The sequence below is a fragment of the Pelophylax lessonae genome, assembly GCF_965119305.1.
Source record: "Pelophylax lessonae genome assembly, chromosome: 7".
NCBI lineage: Eukaryota > Metazoa > Chordata > Amphibia > Anura > Ranidae > Pelophylax > Pelophylax lessonae.
In genome coordinates, this window is record NC_138774.1 from 264,117,892 (window position 1) to 264,137,639 (window position 19,748).

A 19,748-nucleotide genomic window follows, 5' to 3' on the forward strand; every position below is an offset into this window, starting at 1 on the left:
ACTTCTGTCAGGGAACTTCCCACAAGAGAGCTGGATCTTCCGCCCACACTAATGCAGCGACGCCCAGTGGCCTATTTAAACCAGCCTGCTCCAGCCATTAGTTGCTGGATGATCTTCAGCTTCCTGTTTCCTGAGTTCCTGTTCCTGTTTACTTGGATTACCTGTTACCGACCCGGCTTGTCTCACCTGTCTTGTCTCTCCTCCTGGCTCCGACCATCGGCTTGTTTACCTACTCTACTTCAGTCTGCTGTTCCCGTGTATGACCCCCGGCTTGCTCTTACGGACTTCTCTACTGCTTGATGAACTGTGTTTGACCCCTTGGCTTGATCTTGACCTCGCTCTTGTCGCACGCCTGGCTACCTCCTCCAGTCACCTTCAAGGCATCCTGCATCTCAGCACGCACTACGTGTCTACAACAACGGCAGTCACCTCTTCACCGGAGCTTGCCGCAGCTGGCGACCCCTGTTCCTTTGGGCACAGCATTCCCTGTCTCCACCTCCAGGGGTGCCTTGCACTTAGCCACAAGGGAAGCCCTCTCAGCACCTCGGCCTCTGATCAGGTACGTGATAACTTCATATTCCTGATATGTGCCTGCTGTACCATGTACTTCTATGAGAAAGTATCCTGTTCTCTTTGTATGCTTCCTTTATGGGAAATTCCTGGTGTTCCTGCCAGTTCCCTTGCTTGGGTTCTTCTGACCATACTAAGCAGGAGAGCACACCGTGGTCAATTTTCTAACTATACTGGGAACTCCATTTTCTCTCCTTCAATGATGAGGCCGATCCTGACATGCCCCTGCTGCAAGGCCTTTAACTGGCAAGCTCGGTTTCTCCTCCCCCCCAGCTTTTATGCAGCTGAGAACAGAGGGAACGTGATCATTTTTTTTTTAAAAGTATTTATAATATTTTTTATACCAAATATTTTTTTCCTTTCATTTTTATTTTAAACTGAATGAGTTGTTTTACAAGGTGATCATTTACAATCACTTTAAATTGGAAACACCTAAAGGTATACTCACAGGGTTAAAACATCAAAAGCGAAGAGCACTGTGGTGGAGAGAGATAGATCAGCTAAAACACCTCCAGAAGCCCCACCCATGGATGTTGAGAGAAATGGATAACAGTGTCAAGCCTGGTGTGCAGGCAGATGAGCTGCAAGGATCCTTCACTCCGACCGGACCGACCCCTTAACCTGGTGGCAACCACTTTAATGGAGGCATCGTATTTAGTTATCTGTTCTGAAAAGTTCAACTGCAGTTTGAAAGATATTTAATAAGAAATGCCTCAGTTTTTTCAAGGAATTCATTTAATATACTGAAAGTTTGCTCAATTGATCTAAAATTTGGTGAAGGTTGGGCAAATAGGTATATGCAGGACTTTTTTTCAGCTAGAACTTGGTGGAACTCAGTTCCACCACCTCTGACTCAGGCCCTCTGCTCCTTGCTCACCAATATCACTTGTAAACACAGGCGTCCAGCTTCTGTGTTTATCAGTGACAGCTTGTCTCCCAACGGCTCCCACAGAACTGATCTCCTGAGCGTCTCCTACGGAGTGCAGGATGGGGAAAGGGGATATGAAGGGGCCTGGGGTGCAGTGCAGATTCCAAAACTGGTTGATCTCCCTGCAAGTGAGAGAGGTGGAGCCACCTACAGTGTGTGGGGAGGTATTAGAACTGGCTGGGTGCTTCAGCTTAATACAGCAACACAAGTAAGACATGTGGAAGATGGTGGAGCTTCTAAGGAGAGAGGAAGAAGATGGGGCAGTGGAGAGGGGGTGCATGCCGAGGTCAGAGCTGAAGAGGGGTGAAAGTGAGATGTGCATAGGGGATGCAGAGGTAAACAGCCGTGGAAGTGCGAAGTGCACCCCCGGAACTCTGCACTCTGTATGCAGAGCACCCCTGAACTCTGCATAATGTACGTAGCACACCCCTGAACTCTGCACATAGTGCACCCCTGAACTCTGCACTACAACCCCCCTCAGTAACTCAGAACTCTTTGACTACACCATTTAATGTGGTTTGGAGGGGGGGGGGGGGTTTGGAGGGTCATGGTTGAGTTCCTGCACCTATTTTCGGAGAGAAAAAGCCCTGGATACATAGATTATTTAATAACAGTGGTGAGAGAGGGTAGCTGGTGGGTAGCATTACAGATGCGTAAGCCCCCCAACATTGCTGCAGGGAGTTTCACCCAGGCTGTTGTGTGGGAATATAAGTCCAGCAGACCATTTGGGAACAGCTTAAAAAAATACCAAATATACTGTACAACAGCGAAAACAGGAGGCAAAATAAATATGTCAACAGCTTTCCTAATATCGAATCTAACCAGTAAAGCCTGGGTACAGGTTCTTCTTAGTATATCAAGCAAATTGGTTCACCTTCTTGTGCCGTCTCCTGCTTGCTTGGAGTGTGCAGACCCACTTAGTTTGCATTTGATGTACACAAGATGCTAGTGGATTGGATAGCTGTATATAAAACAAAGAGAAAAATCATTCCATTGCCTCAGGCAGGTCTTGGGGAAAGCCCACAAATACAAGCCATGAATAATATTGTCCGCTAGATTAAATAACAATTTTAATTATTAATGGTTAAGTCTATTGGGAATATAGTACTCATGTTGCGTGAACATTTTTCCACCTTACAAACATTCCTGTCCATCATAATCATTTTAACCTTCTATTATCTGCCCTTTTAATATAAAGTCAATAATACTGATTTGGCTTTAAACAAACAAGATTGAATATATTCTTAATGATATAAGATACATATAAAGAATTTTGAAAAAATAAAGCCAGTTTTATATCTTTAGAACCCATGACTGAATTTTAGATGTACATAATGGGTATCGGTTCAGAGAGCTCCGCCATTATTGTGGGGCCCAAAGCAGATGCCCCTTAAGCCTGTTCTGCCCGCAACTATTTTTTCCCAGGCAGGGGCAGACTAGGATCAGTGGGGGGCTCCATGTCCTCCCCGTCTCTTCCCCCGGCTCCGCCCGTCTCTCCCACTTTGTGGATCTCCTGCTATGTGAAGAGCTCAGATAATACCTGCTGCGGCTGAGCAGCTCCTTGATCTCCTCTCCAGAATGGACGGTCTGTAATGGAGGACCTGCATGCCTGATCATTGAAAAGTCACTCCATCAGAGCCTCAAGGTACTGCATGACGGTCCTTATCCACCCAACACTGACAGCATCCTGTAACGTCACCCCCTGACCAAGGGCGCCCTGAAAATCTATATATTATATGTATCTATACATAATATGTATGCCATTCCACCAGCAGATGATGCCACCTACTGACCCTCTGTCACCATAATTTTTCTCAACATATTCCCCCTGTTCCTGGCATCTCACCACCCTACCACATGGCATCATACTTCTTATCATCCCCTGTACCCCACTGTCAGCTTCCTACTTACCCTGTCATCATCATCTCTATCCTCTACATAATCCCCCTGTACCTGGCATCCTACCACCCCACCCTCTGTCATTATCATCCCTCCTGTACCCCACTGCTGCATCCTACCACCCCACCCCTTGTCATCATCATCCCCCCTGTACCTCACTGCCAGAATCATACTACCTCACCCCCTGTACCCCACTTCCAGCTTCCTACCACCCCACCCACTATCATCATCATCCCCCCGTACCCCATCTCTGACATCTTACCACCCTGCCCCCTATCATCAACATCCCCATCATTCCCCTGTACCCCACCTCTGGCATCCTACCACCCTACCCCCTGTCTTTATCATCCTTATCTGCATCCCCCTGTACCCCACTGCCAGCTTCCTACCACCCTACCCACTGTTGTCATCATCCCCCTCATACCCCACTGCTGACATTCTACCACCCCACCCATTGTCATCAACATCCCCATTATCCCTCTGTATCCCACCTCTGGCATCTTAACACCCCACCCCCTGTCATCATCCCCATCATTCCCCTGTCCCTCACCTCTGTCATCCTACCACTATACTCCCTATCATTATAGAAGAGATTTGATCTCAGCCTTTCACCACACCACTGCCACCATCACCCCAAACTGCATCCTGCCATCCAACCAACTGTACCTCAACAGTTGCATCACCCACCACAATATTCCTTACCCCCCAGTGAGCGGTAATAAAGTGATGTAACCTATAGCAACCAATCAGTGAGTGATAATGATGAGCAGTAACCTGTAGCAACCAATCAGTGAGCAGTAATAATGGCTATAACCTCTAGCAACCAATCACTAAATGATGATGGTAAGCAGTAACCTATAGCAACCAATCAGTGAGCAGTAATGATGTGCAGTTACCTCTAGCAAACTAATTGGTAATGATGTGCAGTAAGCTCTAGCAACCAATCAATGAGCAATAATGATAAGCAGTAACCTATAGCAACCAATCAGTGAGCAGTAATAATGGGCAGTAACCTCTAGTAACCAATCCGTGAGCGATAATGATATTCAGTGACCTCTAGCGACCAATCAGTCAGTGTGAACCAGATCTTTATGTTTACATTATTACATTTTTCTTTAAAGAAGTCTATGTGCGTGTTTGTTTTTGTTGGGGTGAAGAGCGAAAATTGCTTGGGGTGGGGGGGAGCCAAGAAAATGTTTGCCCAGTCCACTCAATATTAAAGACAGCCCTCCCAAAAAGAGATACTAAATGAAACAGCTAAGAACTAATAGGGTCATGGTGAAAATGTGTACTTGAGATGGAGGGTCCTCGACAATTTATTAAAATACTGTATAATTGTATTAAGTGAAAAAGTGCCATGTGGCAATCAGTTTTTTAAAGAGTAACTACACTTTTGAGTCTGTCCAAGTAAAACGAATTACCATCGGTGTTACGATATCTACTTGTTCCCGCATCTCATTGTAAACAATACAGGCGGGACGGGAAGGCGAGGGTGAAGGGGTATAAGAGAGAGAATGCACAGCGTGACTTCCAATCTCTGAAGACGTCACTATTGATGACGAAACGTGTAAGATTGGAACGCACGCAGTGACGTCACTAGATGTGGTTGGAATGCACACCGCAACTGGCTGCGTTCCACCTCTAGCTTTTGCTCCCGACACACTAGCGGGGAACCACACAGAGGACATCAGTGTTTTTGGATTTTTTTCTCTTTGTACCTGTAATCCAGCCATTTGCCCGTGTTTGGGCAATAAAGCATGTACGGAATTTCACTATGAGGAGTCCAATCTCCTTTTATGTATCTGCATGGTAAACACGCCATTGAATCCACTAAGCAAGGAAGTAGCAGGATCATTTTTCTCGGGGAATATCTCTCAGTCAGGGTGACCACACAAGCCTTTTTTTTATCTTATTTCTATAAAGCAAGTAAGATCAACTACATCTGGTGAGTTGGCAATTTATCTACCTCATTAACACCCTGGGGTGTTTTCACCTACTACTTTTTCATCCACTGGGAAGGAATCTGGCAGAAGGCTTATCTATTTCCCATCTTTTGAATTCACTGAGTGCTTTTAAATGTTTATGCACTTTATATATATTTATTATGGACTTTACGGAGCACTTTATATGTTTATGCACTTTATATATATTTAATACGGACTTTACGGAGCACTTTATATGTTTATGCAATCTATATATAATTAATACGGTCTTTATGGGGCACTTTATATGTTTATGCACTTTATATCTATTTAATACGGATTTTACAGAGCACTTTATATGTTTATGCACTTTATATATATTTAATACATACTTTTTGGACTATTACTTATGCACTAGTATTGATCCATTTTCACAATATGCAATTTAAGTGTTGTATTATTATTTATTGATGAAATAATTTGTATAGTGTTGGAAGCATGCAATAGGCATGTTATTTTTACCATTCAACTACACTTTTGTTGAGTTGAAAAAAAATCATCTATGTACATTACAGAGATTTTACCAAAGATCCCTATCTTTTGTTATTCTGAAGAAATAGCTATATGTCTGTGTTCATGTCCAAAGTGACAGTGAATGGGAGTGATTTTATAATTATCAATCAGCTTCTAAACTTCTAGAGAGGAAATGACAGGGGCTGCATCCCTTTGGGCGTTATTTCCCTTTTGGAACATTTTATCAAAAATTAAAATTTTTGTTGCAGGGGATGCTTAAAATATGACTTGTATGTTAGTGCAGACTTCTGGGAAAATCAGAAAGCTAATCACACAAGCAGCAAATTACATTTCTGGGGGGTCGTTCAATGCATCTCTGTACAGAACACCTGCAGGTTGCCATATTGCATTGCATTTTGCAGAAAAACACAGCTTTGCAGATTGAAAAGGTAAGGCAATGTTTATTAAAATTCAATTACAATATGACTTGTGTTACAATTGTATATACCATCTTTTCTCAACCAGTGTGCCACCAGAGGTCCTCAGGTGTGCCCGCGGGATCATGGGAGAGATGGGCTGTCAGATGAGCCCGATCTCCCGATCCCCTGCCGAACTGTACATTGGCACTGATAGAGAGTCTCAAAAGTGAGTGTAAACAGAGGGGGAGTGTGCTGTGCTCTCTGCTTCCCCCTACAGTGCATTACTCGGCTAAATGAAAAAGGTACTGTGCTAGAATGTTTCAAAAGGCTTTATATATATATATATATATATATATATATATATATATATATATATATATATATATATATATATATATATATATATGTGTTGTGTGTGTGCATTGCACACAGTTGTGGGGTGGTTGCAGTGCAGCCCCATTCACCCTGGGTATACCTCCAGCTGCAGCCACAGCATGTGTACACCCCCAAGCTGCTGCTTTTGCAGCTATAGAGGGAGAAGTTGTGGGGTGGTAAAAACAGCTCAACCATGTGATTTTACCGCCCCTCCAACCTGACATGTGAACAAGCCATTGGTTCACATCTGTGTGGCTGCTTGCTGCGTGTAGGGCTGCTTGCTGCATGTAGGGCAGCCCATTAGTTTCAATGGGCTTCCCTACCCACAGAAATGCAGGGAAAGGAGTACCTGACCCTTTTTTTTTAAATTGGGCCACACCAAAAGCACCCCATGTTTTCCAATGTGTGGAGTATCATTAAGAATTAATGGCACCCAGAAAGAACAGAGCGTTTGTCTGGGTGTCAGGAACGAGCGCCATTTTCGCATGTTCCGCGACACACAGTAACGTGAACCAAGCCTTGAACAGGGGTCCCTCAAGAATGAAAATACTTTTCAAGGTCGCCCCGAATGAAAAAAGGTTGAGAAACACTGGTATATACTATAGTACTATAATACTATAAATACTATAGTATTTTTTAGTATTTGCTTTTTTTTTCCTCACGAAAGTGGAGTTAGGCTCCATTCACACTGTCGCGACTTTTCAGCATGACAAGTCGCGGTACCTCGCGGTCTATTGACTGGTACAGAACCCGTTCAAATAGGTCGCTCCGACTTAGAAAAAGGGTCCTGTACTACTTCGGGGCCACCTGGAGGCGACTTGCATTGACTTCCATTATGTGAAGTCCGTGCAAGTTGCCCCGAAGTCATGCAGGAGTCGTGCCGCTTCAGTGTGAATGCGGTCTTACTCTTTAAAGCGGAAATAAACTGTATCTTAGCACCACAAACAGAACACGCTATTTAATTTTCAATCATCCATCCATGTCTCCAAGCTTTATTTTGTTGATAAATCACTTTGAAAAACACCCCCTTACATTTCTAGCCAGGGCCTTCTTGAGTAAGGGCAGAAGATTCAAGTAGCATTTACTCCCTGGAATTCATCTGCCCTTAGCTCAGGCATGCAGACAGGAGGGTGTGCTGAAAAAACAGCTGGCTGTAGTGGGTGTCTTCAGGGTCAAAGACTGTATACAGTTTCTTTTTTGTCTTTTTTTTATGCAAAGAAGAATCACAGTTTTTAGACTTCTCCATCTTAAGCATGGTGTCTATAGCAGACCATGGTAGCAATTTATTACTGTGTAATTTGGTCCAACAAAAAACCCTCCCTCATCCCAAAAAAACCCTACATACATAATATGTGGTTTTATCCTAATTAGACTTTTCCTATAATTATACACATTTTCTCTAGTACAATAATAAAAGCAGTTGCTTTTCGGCTACATCATTGGGCTAATTGATAATACTTATAATATATAATAATACTTATAATAAGATAATGGAAATAGTTATTGTATTTCCAGCAGGATAGATAATTTGTTTATATTTTCTTGTCTTAAAACCAGAAAGATTGGAGATTTTTAATTCAAAATGAAGCTGTGCGAACCCAGCAACGACAACTGTAGAATGGACAGGGGTGGATTTTACTGATCATTCCATTTCTTTATATTGTGTATTGAGCAATACTTTACTATGAGTTCTATATTAACGATGTTTATTTTGCGGATTTGGCGCGTTTACAGAATTCAATGTAGCTTCTATCTTCACTTATAATTTACAGTACCTGATATATTTCTTCTACTTTCATATACTTCTGGGGAAACAAAAAAATCTCTCTATTCGTACTTTTCTTGCATGTAATAACTTTAACCACTTAAGCCCCGGAAGATTTTACCCCCTTCCTGACCAGGCCCTATTTTGCGATTCGGCACTGCGTGACTTTAACAGACAATTGCGCGGTCGTGCGACGCTGTACCTAAACGAATTTGACGTCCTTATTTTCCCACAAACAGAGCTTTCTTTTGGTGGTATTTGATCACCTCTGCGATTTTTTTGATCATGCGCTATAAACAAAAAAAGAGCGACAATTTTGCAAAAATAACAATATTTTTCAAATTTTTTATATGAAATTCCCCAAAAAAAATGTAAAAATCAAAATGTTTTAACATTTTTGGCCAATTTGTTTTCTGCTACATATGTTTGGTAAAAAAAAAAAAATCGCAATAAGCGTATTTTGATTGGTAGGTAGGGAAAGATTTTTGTCGTTTTTGTTGTTTTTTTTTTTTAAACGCGTAATGGCGGCGATTTGCGTTTTTTTTTTTGCGGGACTGCGACATTGCGGCGGACAAATCGGACCCTTGACTGACATTTTTGACACTTTTGTGACATTACTACAGTAATCAGTGCTATACATATGCACTTTTACTGTAAAAATTACACTGGCAGGGAAGGGGTTAACTTTATTGGGGAAGGAGGGGTTAAGTGTGTCCCTAGGGGGCGTGCTTCTTACTGTGCAGGGATGTGGCTTTTTATGTAACAGCAGAGATCTACGGTCCTACATAGCAGGACCGTATGATCTCTGCTGTTACACAGGGGAGAATGACAGGCGGCTTTGTTTACATTAGCCGCCTGCCTTTCTCCTTCTGTAACTGACGATCGCGAGTGAACGGCGGACATCGGGTCCGCCGGTCACTTGCGCTGAGGTGTCCGTGAACGAGCGGGGGCGGGAGCGCGCCTCCGGCAGTGCGTGCTCGCCCCCTATTGGTTTACAGGCTAGTGACGTACCGGTACGTCACTTTGCCTGCACGGGGCTGACCGCCGCAGTATATGTACTTGCGGCCGTCGGCAAGCGGTTAAAAAAGCAAAAAAAAAAAATGAAGCTGTGTCTGTGCCGTAGATGAAAACTTATTAAATTTGCTATTCAAGCTTTTACAAGTAGGTTTCCTATACTATATAACCAAATCTTCTAAATGGTTTATACTGTTACAGTTCATTTCATATTAATAAACAACATTCATTTGTACTGTATATTCAACTAGCTTGAATGTGGTAAACAGTTTATAATGGGAATGCTGATTGTTACTTTAAACATACTTGGAACAGGCTTCAGCAGGCTTTTTTAGGAGTTTTAAATCATAGTATTTATGCAATGAATAAGGATTTAAATGCTTAACCGCTTCAGCCCCGGAAGATTTTACCCCCTTCCTAACCAGACCCTAATTTGCGATTTGGCACTGCCTTACTTTAACCACTTGCCGACCAGTCACGTTGACTGTACTGCAACAAAGGGGCTCGTTCCCGTCCAGCGACATAGACCTACGTCGCTGGACTCCTCCCCTTGTGTGCGGCGCACGCGCGCCGCCGGAGGCTCGCTCCCGCTGACACACAGCGGGAGTAGGGCCAGGGGAGGAGCGGCGGTGATAACCACTGCTCTTCCCTGATCGTCGGGGATTGAGTGTGGAGATCCGCCCGCTTGTGTAAACAAAGCGGGCGGATCTCCTAAGTGACAAACAGTGACAGATTGCAGGGTCCAGCATAGCTGAACATGCAATCTGTCCCTGTGTCTCCCAGTCACCTCCCCCCACACATGTCAGTAAGCACCAGGCATACATTAACCCCTCCCTCTCCAATAAAATTAACCCCTTCCCTGCCAGTGTAATTTTTACAGTAACAGTGCATATGTATAGCACTGATTACTGCAGTAATGTCACTGGTAACCCCAAAAGTGTCAGAAATGTCAGTCAAGGGTCCGATCTGCCCGCCGCAATGTCACAGTCTCGCAAAAAAAATCGCAGATCGCCGCCATTACTCGTTAAAAAAAAAAAACACCAAAAATGACATAAATCTTTCCCTTTGTTAGTAAACGCAATAACTTTTGCGCAAGCCAATCAAAATACGCTTATTGTGATTTTTTTTTTACCAAACATAGGTAGCAGAAAACAAATTGGCCAAAAATGTAAAAAAAAATTTGATTTTTACATTTTTTTGGGGGGGAATTTCATATAAGAAAATGTGAAAAATATTGTTATTTTTTCAAAATTTACACTCTTTTTTGGTTTATATCTCAAAAAGTAAAAATCGCACAGGTGAGCAAATACCACCAAAAGAAAGCTCTGTTTGTGGGAAAAAAAGGACGTAAATTTCATTTGGGTACAGCGTCGCACGACCGCACAATTGTCAGTTAAAGTCGCACAGTGCCGAATCGCAAAAAGTGGCCTGGACGTAAGACGGCAAAATCCTCCAGTGGTAAAGTGGTTAACGGACAATTGCGCGGTCGTGCGATGCTGTACCCAAACAAAATTTACGTCCTTTTCCCCCCACAAAAAGAGCTTTCTTTTGGTGGTATTTGATTACCTGTGCAATTTTTATTTAAAAAAAGCAAAAATTTTGAAAAAAAACACAATATTTTTTACTTTCTGCTATAAAACATAATCAACAAAAAAAAAATAAAAAAATCTATTTTTTTTATCATTTTAGGCCAATTTGTATTCTGCTACATATTTTTGGTAAAAAAAAAAATCCCAAAAAGCGTATATTAATCACTTCTGGACCGGAAAGGATTTGCCCCCTTAATGACCAGGCCATTTTTTGCGATTCGGCACTGCGTTACTTTAACGGACAATTGCGACGCTGTACCCAAATGAAATTTACGTCCTTTTTTTCCCACAAATAGAGATTTCTTTTTCGTGGTATTTGATCACCTCTGCAATTTTTATTTTTTGCGCTATAAACAAAAAAAGAGCGACAATCTTAAAAAAAAAAAAAAAAACAATATTTTTCACATTCTGTTATATACCATTCCCAAAAAAAAAAAAATTAAAAATCGAAATTTTTTAACATTTTACGCCAATTTGTTTTCTGCTACATTATTTCGGTAAAGAAAAAATCACAATATCCGTATTTTAATTGGTTTGCGCAAAAGTTATTGCGTCTACTAACTACGGGAAATATTTATGTCATTTTTATTGTTTTTTTTTTTTTTTTTACTAGTAATGGTGGCGATCTGCGATTTTTAGCGGGACTGCGACATTGCGGCGGACAGATCAGACCTCTAACTGACATTTTTGACACTTTTGGGGGGACCAGTGACATTACTACAGTAATCAGTGCTATACATATGCACAGTTACTGTAATAGTGACACTGGTAGGGAAGGGGTTAACCTAGGGGTGATCAAGGGGTTAAATGTGTGCCTAGGGGCGTGTTTCTAACTCTGGGGGGGGGCGTGGCTTGTGAATAGATCACATAGACCTGTGATCCTATATAGAAGGATCTCAGGAGCTCTGTGATCATTCCAGAGAGAAGAACGGTCAGCTGTGTTTATAACAGCTGAATGTTCTTCTCTCTCAGCGGGAACGATCGGGGATGTCAGGCGGCAATCGGTGCCGAATGCCCCGTGCATCGGCACCCCCGCCGCCGCCGGCGCACGTTTGCACCCTAGCTGCCTGCGCGCGATTGACGTATACCTACGGCGGTTAGGGGTTAATACTGTGGGTGATCAAGGGGTTAAATGTGAGCCTAAGGGAGTGATTCTAACTGTGGGGGGAAGGTGGGGGGGGGGGGCTTGTGAAATGATCACAGAGACCTGTAATCCTATATAGAAGGATCACAGGCACTCTGTGATCATTCCAGGGAGAAGAACGGTCAGCTGTTTTTGCAACAGCCGACTGTTCTTCTCTCTCAGCGGGGAACGATCGCGGGTGTCAGGCGGCAATCGGAGCCGCATGCCCCGTGCATCCGAGTCCCCACTGCCGAGGGGGGGCGGGAGCGCGCCGGCGGTGGCCTGCGCTCGCCCCCTAGTTGCAGGGGCGCGACCGACGTATGCCTACGTCGGTTTGGGCAGGAGGGGCTGCCTGCTGCAGTATAACTGCGGCGGGCAGTCCTTAAGTGGTTAACTAGTACTTGATAGAATTCCTCTGTAAAAAATTAAATGGAATCCTTTTGGAAGATTTGGATGTAAGAAATAAAACACACAAATGCTACAAATGGTTTCCTTTCTGGGTGATGTGGTAACCCATAACAGTCAGTTCACTTCAGTCTAGCTAAAATCCCTTTTGTGGCAAATTCAGTGCATTAATCTCAATTACGTGACTAAGCAGTCTCCCCCAGCATGGAATCCCAGCCTCAGCTTTCTGTCTCTTCACAACATGGGGACAATACCTAGACATACGCTTTATGAAATATTAACACAGGTCTGCATATGTTACCTATAAGACGTTGCTGGAAGCTTGAAAGCAGATTCCTCCATTGCAGTCACACGCACTAGATTCTTTAAAGAGACTTGAAAGTGTCATACTGTAGGACAAATCTAATTTTATGAGACAAATATTGTTGTGCAGTGATAGCAGCTGCTAACAAAAATTACATATGCCGTTTTGCTGCTTCTGATCTTTTCTTATGGGCTTTGCGCATAATTATTTTGTAGCTTCATGCTTTATTTATAGAAGTAATATACACAACAATGAATCTAAATTTCGCTGTATTTTCCCATTTGTCTTTTGTGTTTGGTGGAAAAAAATTGAATGCAGATGTGAAAACAATGAGTCTGATCTATAAAAATTTAGGAAGGTATCGGTGTGTTACATAGTTTGTGAGGTTGAAAAAAAGACATCCGTCCATCCAGTTCAACCTATGATGTGTGTGTGTGTGTTTGCTGTTAACCGTACATTGTATACCCCTGTATGTTGTACATTGTATACCCCTGTATGTTGTGGTCTTTAAGATGCCCATCTAATAGTTTTTTGAAACTATCGATGCTCCCTGCTGATACGACTGCTTGTGGAAGAGAATTCCACATCCTTACCGCTCTTACAGTGAAGAACCCCCTACGTACTATAAGGTTAAACCATTTTCCCTCTAGTTTTAGTGAGTGGCCACGTGTCTTATTGTATCTCCTTTCTCTGAATAGTTTGTTCCTTATGCTAGGGTCGCCAGTACAGTATTTGTACATTGATATCATATCCCCCCTCAATCGTCTCTTCTCCAGAGAGAATAGGTTCAGTGCTTGTAGTCTTTCCTCATAGCCGATGTCTTCCATTCCCCTAATTATTTTTGTTGCCCTTCTCTGGACTTTCTCCAGTTCCAGCACATCCTTCCTGAGGACCGGTGCCCAGAACTGGACAGCATACTCCAGATGTGGCCGGACCAGAGTCTTGTAGAGTGGGAGAATAATCTCTTTATTTCAATATGGTGTGGACCATATTGATCATTAATTTTGTTTTTAGCTTTGTTACAGTGAACATGAAGAATGCCCTAGGTCTCTCCCGAAAAAAGTGTAGAACCATTCAAAGGTTTGGCATTCAACTGGCCCAACAGCCTGAGGTAGCTGCCACGTACCTGACGGCTGAGCCTGATGTGCAGAGGGTAGGCCTCTCATACAACCCCGGTTCCGGGACCACCGATGTTGAGACAGTGGCCACGAGAGCGTGGTGGTGTAAGGGTGCCCAGAACGTCCTTCAGATAGAGTATCACCAGGGTAAACCAGAAGGTAACAGCAGGTAGGCAGAACTGGCAGACTTCAGGCTGGTGGCGGCAGGCAGGTGCATGTAGAGCGGGAGATACTGGAAGCGAGGTCAGGCAAGCCGGGTCGGTAACAGATGATCGATAGCAGGCTTTAGGCAGAGGGAAGAGAATATCCGGGATTTAGGTAGAGATCGGCAATGTAAGTGCAGGCAGATGGGCACCGACAAAAGGAAAGTCCAGATACAGGCCAAGGCCAAGGTTGGAGAGATGCAGGAGAAGTCAAGGGCAAGCCGGGTCAAACATAGATGAAGCTGGATCAGGTTTCAGAACTCAGGTACAGCTACAGATCAGACAGCAAAGCTCTAGTGCAACAGCTGCGCTTATATATGGTACTTTGGCGGCAAAGTCTATTGGCGCATGTGCGCATTCACGCATATTTGTGTGCGTGCGCACATTAGCATATCTAAAACACTAGGCACTTGCGCGATCGTGCATGCACATCCGAGTTTGCCTTTGGCAAATAACAGTACTGTGCCCAGCACGTTCCTGACAGAAGCACTTTTGCAACATATTTTTTTGTCTAGTAGAACGAAATTTAGACAGGTCATCAGTAGAAAAGACAAAGCTCATACCTCATCAGAGACTATCAGCATAGAGGAAACACTGGTGTGGGTTCCTGTTCGCTTTTACATGCAAATTGTTATAAAAAAAAATCCTGTACACAGCTGTAAAATCCAGGATTTATTATGACGAGAAGGCTTACATCACTAATCTTCTAATGTGGTCCAGCCAAAAATGTGGCTAAGGTCTTTTTTTGCTTGAAACGCGTTAGTGGTTAGTGGATCAGTGATGCAATCCTTTGTGATAACATTAAATGTTGGATTTTACAGTTGTGTTCAGTTTTTGTGTAAAACAATTAGACAGGTCACACTTAGTCCCCGTTCACACTGGGGCGACCTGTCAGGCGACCTGGTCGCCTGACAGGTCGCCGTAGGTTGCCCGCTATACAGAAGCTATGGACCCGTTCTAATAGGAGCGACACAAGTCGCTCTGACTTAGAAAAAGGGTCCGGAGCTTCTTTGGGGCGACCCGGAGCGACCTGCATAGACGTCAATGTTATGAATTCCATGCTGGCCGCTCCGAGGTCGCGGGGCGAGCAGCGCGCCGCGACCTGTGAAGTCGCGTCGCGTGAAGTAGCGTCGCCCCAGTGTGAACGGGGGCTTAGTCAGTCTTAGTAATAACAATCCAATAGAAAATATCCTAAGGCTGGCTGCACACGGTTAAATTTTGTGTCAGATTTGACCTGTTAGGTAAAGCCTAACTTGCCCCTCAACACTGGAACGTTTCCTTGCAGAACCCCTACTGAAATATATATATATATATATATACACACAGTATCTAACAAAAGTGAGTACACCCCTCACATTTTTGTAACTATTTTAGTATACCTTTTCATGTGACAACACTGAAAAAACGACACTTTGCTACAATGTAAAGTAGTGTGTGTACAGCTTGTATAACAGTGTAAATTTGCTGTCCTCTAGAATAACTCAACACAGAGCCATTATTGTCTAAACCCCTGGCAACAAAAGTGAGTACACCCCTAAGTGAAAATTCCAAATTGGGTCCAAATTATCAATATTTTGTGTGGACACCATTATTTTCCAGCACTGCCTTAACCCTTTTGGGCATGGAGTTCACCAGAGCTTCACAGGTTGCCACTGGAGTCCTCTTCCACTCCTCCATGACGACATCACGGAGCTGGTGGATGTTGGAGATCTTGCGCTCCTCCAACTTCTGTTTGAGGATGCCCCACAGATGCTTAATAGGGTTTAGGTCTGGAGACATGCTTGGCCAGTCAATCAGCTTTACCCTCAGCTTCTTTAGCAAGGCAGTGGTCATCTTGGAGGTGTTTTGGGGGTCGTTATCATGTTGGAATACTGCCCTGCGGCCCAGTCTCCGACTTTAAAAAAAAAAAAACAGAGGCCATAGAAAATAAAATTTTCAAAGTTTTTCAAAATACACGTTAATGAATTTGAAGCACAAAAAAACAGAATATAATACCCATTTGTTTAGTAAAATATACTCAGAGTAAATAGATCCCACACATGTCACACTTTAAAATTGCACACGACCATCAGTTCTGATACAATCATGAACAGCTTTTAAGTGATTGTAAAGTATCATGTTTTTTTTTTTTTTTTTTTTAATAACAAACATGTTATACTTACCTCCTCTGTGCAGTTGGTTTTGCACAGCACAGCCCGGATCCTCCTCCTCTCGGGTCCCTCTTCGCTGCTCCTGGCCCCTCCCTCCTGTCGAGTGCCCCCACTAAGCAGTTTCCATTCAGACATGGAGCTGACGGTCAGCCCCGCCCCCTCTTTTTCCTGATTGGCTAACTGACTTTAAATGACAGCAGCGGGAGCCAATACTCCACTGCTGTGTCTCGTCCAATCAGGAGGGAGAGTCCCAGATGACCGAGGGACACATGGACATCGCTGGATAGAGATGGGCTCAAGTAAGTATTAGGGGGGGGGCTTGAGCAGCTGCTACACACAGGCTTTTTATCTTAATGCATAGAATGCATTAGGATAAAAAAAAAAAAACCTTTGGCCTTTACAACTCCTTTAAGGTACCCCAAGCTTGTTATTTAAAGAATTTGTGTGTATCACCCTCCCAAGTAGGTGCTAGGTAAATACATATGTGGCCCTGTCTGCTTATCAGGGGGGCCTGAATTGTTAGCTAGCTGTCACATGTTTCCAGGTGTATATGTTGAGTCTGGGGAGTCTCCCCACTGTATCCAATGAAGGATCTATTTGGATGGTGGAGGAAACCTAGCCAATAGCACACGAGGGTTTATGACTGTCCCAGTGGGCGGGGTTTGCCGCAATGCACCCTGGGATTGGAAATAAATCCTGAGGGAACATGTGACAAAGCGTCTTTTGGCGGGAGCATCAGTCCCAGGTGGAGGTTACGGCTGTCTCTCCTCCTGTCTGAGAGTGAAGTTGGTCCAGGTAGTCGGCCTAAGGGGACCGGAGGTTGAGCTGGGCTGCAGAGAAGGATCCAGAGTGTTGCTACCGAGTGGAGCTGCTGTGCAGAAGTCTTCAGGAAAAACAGTATTGTGAGTACTCGAGATCTGCCCAGGGGTCTGCCTAGGAAAGGGGACCACTCCAGAAGGTTAAGGGGATCCAGGTGCCAGCTAACCAGTAGTATTGGCAGTGAAAGGGGGTGCCAAGTGTTCAAAGCCCTGAAGAAAGGGAAGTTAAAGGGGGTGCCAGTGTGGGCCCTGACGTGTTCAGCAGTGCAGTTAAAGAGTACAGTTAGCTACCTCAGGAATGAGTACCTCAGGGAGCTAAAAAGGACTTTGACAGTAAAAGGCAAAGTCACAGTGTCAAGCCAGCGTTAACAGGCATTCAGCCAGCATTAACCAGCGTCAAGTCAGCGTTAGCAGGCATCCGACCAGCGTTGGCCAGCGTTAAGCAGCATTTTCTAGAGTCCCTGCCTAATTGTGCATAGTTTACTTGTTGGAGTATCCCACTCATCCCTTCTCCCATCCAAGTTCCAAAATAAACCTAAAAACCCAAAGACACTGGACTGGTAATTGTCTCAGTGCTCACACTTAGAGAAACATGCTCAAAGGTACTTTTGTTGCACCTGGTGACCCAGGGGGACCCACAGCCAGCACCTATGCTGGGATTTCTGCTACATGTGTATTTTCTGTATGGTCCTTGAAGTGGCATGAAAAATTCTACAGTATTTTTAAAAAAAAAAATTTCTATTGGTACATCTTCGCTATGGCTGTGTCCAGAATCCCATGCATTTTTGACAATAGTTTGCCTAAAAAAAATATTCAACATTTATTCAATGTACCTGTAAATGTTTGCTCATCCCTAATTTAAAACCTACCTCGGGATTCTCTTTTTTTCCAGGACTTACTTCTTACTCCACCGTAAGAGTTGTGAAAATGTGGAATAGACTCCCTCCAGAGGTGGTTCTGGCCAGCTCAGTAGATTGCTTTAAAAAAGGCCTGGATTCTTTCCTGGGTGTACTTAATATAAGTGGGTACTAATATTTATAGGTAAAGTTGATCCAGGGAATATCCGATTGCCTCTCGGGGGATCAGGCAGGAATTTTTTCCCCTGCTGTAGCAAATTGGATCATGCTTTGCTGGGGGTTTTTTTGCCTTCCTCTGGATATAAAAAATCCTATAACCAACTGCGGTTATAGGATTTTTTATATAGGATTGCATAACATTTTTATTTTTTCTCTAAATATGTTTTTACTTCCCTTTTTACTGGTTGAACTAGATGGACTTTTTCAACCAGGCTAACTATGTAATCATTAATGCTCCCCATGCCGACCGCAATACACACACACATATATATGTGTGTGTATTGTGTATATGTAATTAGTTAGATATTATATATATATATATATATACAGTATATATATATATATATATATATGTTGAGGTGTATTTCAGGATGGTCACAGAGACAGATAGACTACATCGTCTCTGATCACTTCTATGGCCTTGGAGAACCAGATTGACGTCATGACATCACTTCCAGTCTAGGGCGGAAATAAACTCTTTCTTTTTTTTTTTAAAGCAAAAGATCACAAAAATGTATTTTTTGATCTTTTGCTTGTAAAGGTAAAGGAGAGATTTGGGATCTATTTAACCCCAGATCTCTCCATAATGAGAACCTGTCATCCTAATTTGTATTATAAGGGATATACATTTAATTTACATTAAAAGAAAAAAAAAATGAAGGAACAGTTTAAAAATAAAATAAATAAGAGAAAAAAATATTTAAAGCACCCCCATCCCTTTGTGCTCATGCACAGAAGCGAACACATACGTAAGTCACGCACGCTAATGTAAATGGTGTTCACTCCATACATGTGAGGTGTCGCAGTGAACATTAGAGCCAGAGCAATAATTCTAGCACTAGACCTCCTCTGTAACTCTAAACAAGCCATGTTTAAAGCATCGCCTATGAAGATTTTTAGGCGCCATAGTTTGTCGCCATTCCGAGAAAATTCACAATTTTAAAGCTTGACATGTTAGGTATCTATTTGCTTAGTGTAACATCGTCTTTCATAGTTTACAAAAAAAATTAGGGCATATATTGTGTTTTGGTTTTTCTGTAATTTATTAAAGTGTATTTTTTCCAAAAATATTGCGTTTGAAAAACTGCTGCGCAAATACCATGTGACATAAAAATTTGCAACCAACACCATTTTATTCCCTAGGGCCTCTGCCAAAAAATAATATATATATAATGTTTGGGGGGATATAAGTTATTTTCTATATATATATATATATATATATATATATATATATATATATATATATATATATATATATATATATATATATATATATATATATATATATAGTAAGATAAAGCCTTCCCCTTTCTCCTGACCTGCCTACCATTTCAAAAATATCAAATGGCGTACAATATTTACCTGTATTGCAGAAACCACTAGCAAAAAAAGGCAGACATAATGAATTCAGACACAGGGAGGTGTGCTTTAATAGATTCCATATCCATGTGCACCACCTCATTTTTTTTGCTGCTCTTGTTAAATCTGTTTGTGTGCCACGGGGAGAGTTTAGACTGTTATGGTAAACTTAATCTTAATCTTAATTTTGACTGTTGA